This window comes from Alligator sinensis, unplaced genomic scaffold (genome assembly GCF_000455745.1).
Source record: "Alligator sinensis unplaced genomic scaffold, ASM45574v1 scaffold589_1, whole genome shotgun sequence".
Taxonomy (NCBI): domain Eukaryota; kingdom Metazoa; phylum Chordata; order Crocodylia; family Alligatoridae; genus Alligator; species Alligator sinensis.
The window spans coordinates 493,506-503,013 of record NW_005842881.1 but is presented as its reverse complement, the minus strand read 5'-3'; the positions used below and the strand labels follow the sequence as shown (position 1 = coordinate 503,013).

At 44.0% G+C, this 9,508-nt stretch overlaps 1 protein-coding gene across 2 annotated transcripts in view; it reads left to right on the top strand.

The window, feature by feature from the left end:
• The window catches only part of KCND3 (potassium voltage-gated channel subfamily D member 3), a 189,571-nt gene that overhangs the window by 21,931 nt on the left and 158,132 nt on the right, over positions 1 to 9,508 (top strand). The gene's annotated exons all lie outside the window — the stretch shown is intronic.

Genomic DNA, 9,508 nt, shown 5'->3' with positions numbered 1-9,508 from the left:
GTCACAATCGAGGTGTCTCATAGTTCTTTGGACAACTGTTAGAAATCTCGGAAGCTGATAAGTATATTTATTACCTGGTGACGTCCGAATATTTGAGCTCCAGAAACCTGTGGAACTATTTCTTATGCTTTCTGGCTTTGTTTCTGCTCTAGGCACAGTGGAGTCAGCAATGACAGATCAGGAGCCCAAACAGAGCTGTAGCTAGTCTAATGAGCCCCCACTTTTTTCTCCGTTTGGTGTCAGTCGGTGTCCAGATGAGATTTATTGAGAGGTTAAGAGAAGACGTGAATTCAAAATTGCTCCTGGCGTGATTCCAAAGAAGTCATTGTAGATACATGAGGAGTGAGTATGACCCAAGCACTTTAAAGACTGGCCATCCATTTTGTGCACAGTTTTACTAGGTAGCTGTCCTTTCTAGACAGGCAGAAATATTTAAATAGGCAATGTCATCCCGGTAAATAACGCTTGGCACGCTCACGGTGACAGATGGCGAATAGACATCATTGGATAGATAGCAGCCACTAACTACAGTAAAAGCTGCAGAAAAAAAAGAGAAATAAGCCTTCTGTGGACTAGGGAGAGTGACATTCTTGCATGTGTCGTTTAAATTAAAATCTCCACTTCCTTGCTGTATGAGGCAGGGCAGGATTTGAGTTTCAGTGGAGCTACGGTTATTTCTGCCTGCTGAAGACCCTGTCTGCTCAATCTGCGGGCACCGTCTTGGTCTAATCAGTGATGATCAATAATAGTACGGAGAACCACTGACAGAGTGCAATGTACCTGCCTGACATGGGAGCAAGAGAAATCGAAGACAAAGCTGCTAGGAGATTTTTGTTCTTGTTCACAAACAAGAGGATAACACAATCCTTTAGTGCCTCCCCTCACAGCTCAGAGCAGTGGTCTTAGGAAACATTTATCAGGGCTGTGTTGGTTAGGAAATTGGATCCGTCTTTCCAACTCAACCTAAGAGACCCTGACATGTGAAAAGGCAGAAACAAACAAGTGCTTGGACTAGATGCCCAGCTGGCATAAGTTTGGCTTCACTGGGCCATGCAAACTGGCATACACCAGCTGTGGGTCTGGCTGAACGTCTATAAATTGTTTCTGAATTTATACACCATTTTCTAGGCTTATCTCATTAAAGACTATGAACTTGAGACGTACCGGGAGAACAACAACATGACTTTCCTCTCGCGCGGCCCACTGTAAATTAGTGTAGCTCCAGTGCAACCAGTAATGAATACTGCCCGTGACAAACCCTTTGCGGGAGATGAAGCAGGCCCAGCCCACCACGGTCTGCTCGAGGAGCTCTTGCCTCTCGGGTGACATCATCATCCTCTTTCTGCCACAACCGAGTGTTAAGCGGACGGCTCCCTTGAGGATTGAATCATATTTGCCTAACACAAGGGATATGCCTCGTGGTCACTTATTTCTGTCTTTCCCATTAGAACCATTATGCAAGTAGATAAATTTAATCTTCAGCCTAGAAATCAGGTTTTATGTGTTTTTTTTAAGTAACACCACATAGCAAAACAGTAAATTTGCCAAAGGCTCTGAAAAATCCTCTAATTCCCAAACCTCTCTTACTGATAGTGGCAACAGAAAACTCCACCTATATGAGCGCCATAGCCAAAAGGACACTGCATGCTTATTGCCTTGTATTTTGTTTAGTGCTCTACATGTACGACTAATATAATGTCCCCAGCTTTTCAACCTGGTTTTATTGTGCTGTTTATTCACATACCTGCTGAAGCAAATAGTCTGCGGGTTATTCAGAAGACTATTTTTGTAATGCCTTATTTTTGCATAGCGTCGATGGGTTGGCTCCAACGTGCTACCCACTTTCAGTGTAAGGGGTGGGTATGTTATGGGCAGCATACCCATTTGTTCTTAAAAACATTTGGCCACAGGGACATGCATATACAAAATCATTTCTCAGGATGTGAATTGTACCTAGTTTCCATTTCTCCCTTACTTCCATCATCATTTTCCCCGTGGGAAAAGAAACGAACAACCTACATGGCCGGACTAGAGAATCCAGTTCAGCAACCGCTGAAGTATGGGCTTACCTGCATCATTTGTTAGCCTAGCACTAAAACAGGTGCTTAAATCCTGCCCTGAATAGTGATGCTTTTTTGGAGCCAGAGCAAGAATAAACCATAATAAAGAATGTATTTGACAAATTTAATTTCTTTTTCTGTTTGCAGAAGGTCCACACAACATAGCCAGAGTCTGGAACTAATTTGGCATTCAGAATAATTTGGTGAATTTCTCCAGTGAGCAATTATTGCTCCACGAATTATTCACAACTTATTGCAAATATTAGAAACACGCACGCCATGTATTTGTTCCTTGACTAGAGGGATTAGTCCCCTGACAAACCAACGTGAATCCTGATTTGTGCAATTCAGCGTAGGCTTCAAAGGGGCAAGCCCTCACCTAGCATAAATGGGCTAAGCGCTTCTGGGCTGGTTTACTCTAGCTGTGCATCAGGCCCTGTACGTGCAGCTCACCATGTTCAGGTCGCTGTTCTTCAGTGTGTGGGGTGGGAAAAGCGATGTTTGGCTTTGATCCTCCAAGGTCTGGAGTATCTCATCTGTTGTCTTGCATAGGGGTGTTTTCATGAATATGGACCTTTAAAGGAAGCTAAGCAAGAATTTAAGTACTTTCCAAATCAATGTGCATAAGAATTCATGGTTTTTAGGAGCGGTGCAGGAGTGAGCCCTTTGGGGACAGGCCGTCATTTCCTCCTAGCATTTGCTTTTTGAGTGTATCTGTGTTAATATAGTAGTTTGCTAGAAACAGATATGGTTGAATTTTTGTCCAATGCATTTTTTTTTTTACTAACAATGCTACTTTTAACTGAAATTTTGAAGAATGTTGATTTTGATGCATTTCATCTTGAAAGGGTACAATGAAAAGAAATGAAGCATTTCAAAAACTGCTCAAATCTCTCAGTTCAACAACATTTTCAATACAAAATTCTTTGTAAAATGGTTTAACAGGTTAACCCGGGGTGGGGAAAGGGGAACTATTTAGATTTTATGGAAAGGAAACATTTCAGCCAACTTAAAAATGGCTTTTTTTCTGTATTTTGTTTCATGCATAATTATGACTTCCTCGTTCCATTTTGAAACAGAAAAACATTTTAAAATATGGAATTGCCTGTGACCTGGAAAATCAGGTTTCTCCTCAGGTCTTGATCGAATATTTGCAGCAAGCAAACACAGTCAAATGTTTGCAGCCTCAGGAGGTGGAAGCACAATATGACAGTGTTTCAAAATACGAATGAATATGTATAGAAGATTTTATATCACATTTGCCTAGCTGTGGGGCTCAAGGCACTTGCAACTGTAGGGGGAAAAAAATCTTTGTAAATTGAAAGAAGAGATATTCTTGTAAAACGATCAGGTGCTTTATGAACTTGTCATCATTTCAGCAGACAATTTGTCTGGAGCGTGCTCCTCTTTGATATTCAGAGGTAATAATAAGGAAGGCAACAAATTATCTACTTAGGCAGTGGACAGAGTCCAGCTTTGGAATTTAAAAACAATCGCTCAGCCTCATCATTATTCACCAGCCACTTTTCCCTTGCATGGTCCTGTCACTGGGTGATAAAATAGCACAAGACGACTGTCAGCTTTAAGCTATAACAAGCACGATGCATAATGAAATCGCTGGAGACCACAACAGAAACACTTTCACGGCACCAAAACAACAGGTAAGTTTTCTTCCTCCTTTACAGAAACCAAATGGACCTCACGTTGAAGAACAGAAATGAAGTCCAGCAAGCTGCAGTCAGAGGCAGCAGTCCAGTGCCCACAGTGGGCTCAAAGGGGACCTGAAGCTCGCCATGTGGAGTACTGAAGCCCAGGGACTGCCCTGTGTGTATTCCCAGGCATAATACTGTACAGAAATAAGGAGTCAAACAGATTGACATGGGAGTGACTTAGGTTTCGGGCATCTGATGCGAGCCTTCATATCGCTAGATGGGGTAAAACATCAAATAAACGACCTGGGGCCTGATTCATTGGGCAGCCGCTGCAGGGTTATTGTAAACTGCTGCCGTTTAGATAAGGTGGTGTGACGTCCACGTTGGAAAACATATCCAGGACCAAGCAATAGAAAAATCCAGGCTGGTAAGTATAAGTCAACCCCTGAAGATCATCAAATAAATGGCTGAAATTGCTGAATGCTCAAGTATTACTGCAACCACGCAGTCTCTATCAAGCGCTCCCAAATACTCCTTACTTGCAAAGTGCTGGTTTTCTGGCTTTAGTTGACTAAACTGATCTTTTTAATCCACCAAAAAAGGATGAGTGAGATAGGAATACTCACGGCTCACCTGCTTCATACGAAAAGTGCCCATTCTCCTTCCTATATTTTGGATCCGATCTTCCCCCACCCTCTCTCTCAAATCATCAGCACCCGTGCTGCTTATATTAGCTGCTTTATGGAGTTTCAGATGTTCTGCTTCGCGCTCTGACAGCTTGCGGCCAACATGATTCGACTTGACACAGCCCAAGCGCAACCTGCCAGAAATGGAAAGGAAACTCGCTTCCCATGCTGATCACGACGAATGGAGAACAGCCTGATCTTATTCAAGCCTGTTTAGACGAGGGGAAGCGAATGGTAGTGTGCTAGCAACACGACTGGGTTGGCCAGCGGCACAGAGACCTCAGCCTGAAGCAACAAGACTGAACCAAAAGCAATGGGCTTCACTTCTGAGGCTGTAGCAGGATCAAGAACACAAAATCACCTGTGCTAAGTACAGAGAAAATAACCAAAGAGACCTACATCATTTATACCATGAAGAAGCAACGCGCTGATGCTTTATGGTCAAAGCAGGAGAAAGAATCAGGACGCTCGGTTCCTCTGAATAGCTTTGCCCCCAACTTGCAGCACGGAGACTGAACAAGGCGCGTGTCTGTGGGTCTTGCCATTTAGCTCTTTGTAAAATGGGTTTATTGGCACCTCCTCAAAACAGCCTTTCTAGGGAAAACGTGCCGGGAGGTCTCCATTTGCAAAATGCTAGAGGCACGGCAATGTCATTTTGGGGGCGGGGGCAATATTTATTGTTCAACAAGCAAAAGCACCAATTTAGACACGGTCCTAATGGCATAAATGCATGTTTGTCGGTAAAGCCGATTTCTGTCACCGAACTGATGTAAACTATCTCAGCACCGGCTGCTCTGAACCTCGCTCCTTTGATGCCTAGAAACCTCTTTTTAACTTTCAGCCTAGCTTTATTTATGGGCACTTTATACCCATTTGTTCCTGTGCCAAAATTGGCTTTTCCTTTGAAGTGTTGTTCTTCCTCCCTTGTGGTTATTGCCTGACTTATTTATCTCAGCCTTTGCACTGAGACGAGGTCTCACCATTAATATGACCCTGTCTCCTTCGCAACTGCCTTCCCTGATATATCCTATAGCATCGCATTTGCCAATTTTGCATTGATATCCTATGATAGACGTCTTCTGTATTAGTCATCTCCTCTTGTCATTGTCAACTGATGAATTCCCAGTTACAGAGTGCATATGATGTGTGTGTGTGTGTGCCTATGTGTATATTATTATAGTATTATACACACGCGCACATGCATAATATACCAATACACGCAGAAAATTGTCTAACATTCAGAAACCAAATATTATACTCCCCTTCTCTCCCTTTCAGTGGGTCTTTTTCTCATTACAGCTCTACTCATACAATCCAGAGCGAGTTTCCATGGAGTACTCTAACTTTAAACAGGCTTAAATAAGATCAGGCCTTTTTCCAATCACCTCAGAAATTGCCTGCGCTTGGGTTAACTCAGGCTTGGATTTTGCAAGTGTGTGTGTTAGGGTGAGATCAGGGTGCACTGGGATTTTGGAGAAGATATGTGGTGTGAAAGGAAAGGTGCGTTGTATCTCTCTGCTACGCCCGAGGATAGCAAAGGAAACATCCATGGCTGGATTCTGTATGCTGGCCGAGCTCTCCCTTCAAAGACCTTTCACTAATGGCAAGATAAATGCAGTAGTGCCGCCTTCTCCCATACCCTCTCTCTTCCAGGCCCTGCTTCCCCTCAGATCAAGAGGGGAGCAGGCAATAACCTCTGGATGCTCGTGCTGCAGCAAAGCAAAAAGCAAAACAATGCATTGAAAAAAATTGCAACCAGATTTGTTTCTAGCAAACTACTTTCTTACCATGGATACTTGCAAAAAGCAAATGGTAAGGGAAGATGATAGCCAGTCCCCAACGGTCTCACTCCTGCACGGTTCCTGAAAACCTTGAGTTCTTACAGACATTGATTTGGGAAATACTTAAATTCATGCTCATCTGTTGTGCTGCATAGGGATGTTCTCACGACTATGGACCCTTAAAGGACGCTGAGATACTCCAGACCTTGGAGGATCAAAGTGAAACACTCCTTTTCCCACCCCACGTACGAGTATGGAAGATCTAGCCGTCTAAATGCACAGCCACGAGAAGAGTCAGACCTAGAGATGAGTAAAGCCGCCTCCGTGGAGTTAGGTGACACAAAGGCAGCATCCACTAGGATGCTTCCTCTGCCTAATGAAGGGCATTTGTACCCAGAAAGCTTGCAAAGAAGAATTTTTCCAACTATTTGAGCTGGTCTAATAAAAGATATCACATCTACCCAAAGAACCTTGCCTGCCTGTGTCCTTAGGTCAACGCAGCTACAATTTGCACCCCTGCATCCACCAGGAGACATTCAGAAAACCAGGCCCCAAAAGGTGGCAGTTAATCCACAGTTTTGGCAAACCCAAAGCACAGTGTTGGTGTAAAGGGTTGCTTTTTGGCTAAAAGAGAAGAAGTAGTGAACGGGAAAGACCCACGGCTGCAAAGTGAATGCGTCCTGTTGGGAGGCGTGCAATGCTGGCTCCAAGATGCTCAGCATTTTCCATCCCTCGTTATGTATAACCCAAACCATTTGCCCAGAAACAGACCTTATTTCTTAGGGGGGGGTCTCACCTTCCCCCCTCCCAGCTTGTCCCACTCCTGACCCCCAAACCCCTCCTCTATGGCATCAGGGATCGGCATCACATTCACAGAGGACAGGGGCCATACGTGTGCCCACAAAAAAGAAGAGCTGATTTTGCTGTCAGGTAGGGAGGGAGCAGCAGGAGCTGCCTGCAGGTGAGACAACAAAGGAACAAAGAGCCTGCCTCCGGGCAGAGAGCTGCGGTTATAAATAATGAGGGGTGACAAGTTCTCAACATCTACCGCAGATTGGCAGAAGCGCCTCGAAAAATTGAAGACATTGCCAAGTTTTCTGTGAGGCATCAGCTGCTCTTTTAAGCCATTTTATCTGAAGCATCTGAAAAGAGCAGGGCTTTGAAAAGCAAAAAGCATTATTAGAAATTTGATTCTGAAAAAGAAAACTTTTCATGTGAGGCCCGACACCTCCCTGCATGGGGTAGGCAGGCACTTTAAACGAGAGAAAAGGAAGGCTTTGAAAACACAAGCCACCCCTAACGCAAGACTGGAAATGCTTCTAAGAGAACGTGGCTGGCTGCACGAAGCAGGGCAGGCGATCCAATCAATAGGATACAGCTATTTATAGCAAGAGTCCAAGAGAAACTTAATTATGATCAAAAGGAGCTATTTAATACCATGTGAGCCTAAGATGCAATCTTCCCCCCCACCCCTTCCTTCCTTACTAGCAACTAATCAGCTGGCAACGATTTCTAACACCGAACTGTGGAAAAAAGATGAAATTTTAGATCTGAGATGTTTAAAAAAAACACATCTGCAGAAAGAGAAAGGGAAAAGAAAGGAAAGGCTGCAAAGTAGTCATGGGTAATGGGTTTCTAAAATAGGACCTGATGCAAAACACCCTGAGGGGAGCGTTATCCTCTTTCATCTGCGCCGTGGATCTTGCATCCATGAGCTGGGTCTCTGCTGGATTTCCTGCACATATTCCTCAAGATTTTGCCTGAAGAAAGCCAAGAAGGGGAAGCAGTTAAGGAGATAATTAAAAGGAAAATCAGCTCAATAACTGAAGGAGGTTTATTATTTTAAATAAATGAATAAATAAATGACTTGGAAACCAAGAAAAGCATATGTAAAAGGCTTCAATCCCTGTCTGCTGGTCTTTCAGGGACACACACTTGCTTTATGCAAGTCATAACACTGTTATTAGTGGGACCATTCACATGAATGACTTTATGCATATTCATAAGTGTTTGCAGCAGGGGGGACAGAAGCAAAGACTTGCTGGTCGGGAAATTGTTGCTTTTCCTATGAAACGTTCTGACAAACCCACACTTTTGTCTCCCCGTCTAAAATATGGTGGGAAGTTTCCTGGAGAAAAAATAGTTTTCCACCAAGAAAACATTTCTTGCATTGAAAAAAATATATATATCTTGTAGCAAACATTTTCAACCAAGCATTTCTAATGCTTCACATCATACAAAAAGTATAGCCACACTCCGGTGAAAGGAATTGCTCCAAAGCACAAGATATTAAGAGCACAGATGAGTCTGTGCATTACAATGCACATTTTATATGGGATGTTGCCTCTTTCTTTCTGTTTTGCCTTCCTCCCCGTACTCTCCCTCTTGCACCACTTCACTAGATAGAACAAGGAGTGTGATTAATATTTATGAAACAAACCATTTTATTCTATCTACTCTGTATCAAAGCTATCGTTTGTTCGGTACAATTTGTCCTCTCCTCAGATACTAAGCCTGAGTGTCTCTGCACAGCTCTCGAAACATGGAAATAAAGGAGTCCATAAACCAGGGGAGAAAGAACAAAGCAGCAGAAAGCTTGTGGCGGGAGTGAGCTCTTCAGCGCGTTGCACTGGAGGTCACTGCCCTTGCCTCCAAGGCTGCCTCAGATGGGTTCAAGCTGGCAAAGTTTTGCTGCACCACATCATTTCGACTGCCTTTTTTCCTAAGGAAAACTGGCTCTGCAGTTATGCACTGTACACTCAGAGAGGAAGGCTGGTCCTTGGGTGAAGGTGTGTAATGAGGCCCAGAAAATTTGAGTTCACTCCCCAGCCCTGTCACCGGTTGTGTGTGTGACTTTGGCCAGGTCACTTAGGGATATGCCGAGTAGTTAAGAGAATTGCACTGGGAGCTGGGTGATTAAATCCCTTCGGCTCTGGTGCAAATCGCAGCCTTAGTTTCTCTATGGCTCAACTGCAGAGAGAAGAGGGATCTCCCTTCCCTCCTACTCTTTATCTGTCTTGTCCATTTGGATGGGAAGGCCTTCAGAATAAGGACTCTCTCTTAATATATACGTGCACAGAAGCCTGCACAATGCACCCTGGATTTTGGTGAGGGCATCTACACGCTAATGTAATGACAGTAACCCAGGATAGGTTCACTGTAAGAGGTGAGAGTCGTACGAAGCAGCAACCATTCCTGAGATGCACCGGCCAAGCGTGCACTGCCTCAATTGAAGTCAAATACATGGCAGGGAGGAGCTGAATCTCCTTGCAGGGTCTGCACGTGGTGCAGCCTGGAAGAGAGACAATCACTGCAATGGCGAACCAAGC